The following is a 433-nucleotide window of genomic DNA, read 5'->3' on the forward strand; positions in this document are numbered from 1 at the left end:
GACCCCCATTCCATCTTGGGGTGAGGCTTCCATTTTGAGATCCTAAGAGCGAGGTTTCCTGGGGGAAGGCGAAGCCATAAAATTTATAGTATGATAGAGATATGATTAAAAGCAAAGGGTGGTTGTCACGAGGCATGGAAAAAAGTGGGGAAAAGGGATCGGTGTGGATATACCTGTTACAAAGGAGGAGTTAAGAGATACTGTCAAAAACTGGTGTAACACGAAATAGAGATTCCTAGTGAGAGTCAAAGGTACTCAGGAGAACGAAATGAGGATAATGCCAACCTTCAGGCTTCGAGAGGCAGAGGGGGAGAGAGAAGGAAGTGAGCGAAATCCTCGTGCTCATTCAAAAGTCATGACGTAGACCTGGAGAAAATATTTGCAAACTCTCATAACTCAAAAAGAAAATAGACAACTGGCCAATTTAAAAACA

This window comes from Pteropus vampyrus, unplaced genomic scaffold (genome assembly GCF_000151845.1).
Source record: "Pteropus vampyrus isolate Shadow unplaced genomic scaffold, Pvam_2.0 Scaffold72, whole genome shotgun sequence".
NCBI classification, from domain to species: domain Eukaryota; kingdom Metazoa; phylum Chordata; class Mammalia; order Chiroptera; family Pteropodidae; genus Pteropus; species Pteropus vampyrus.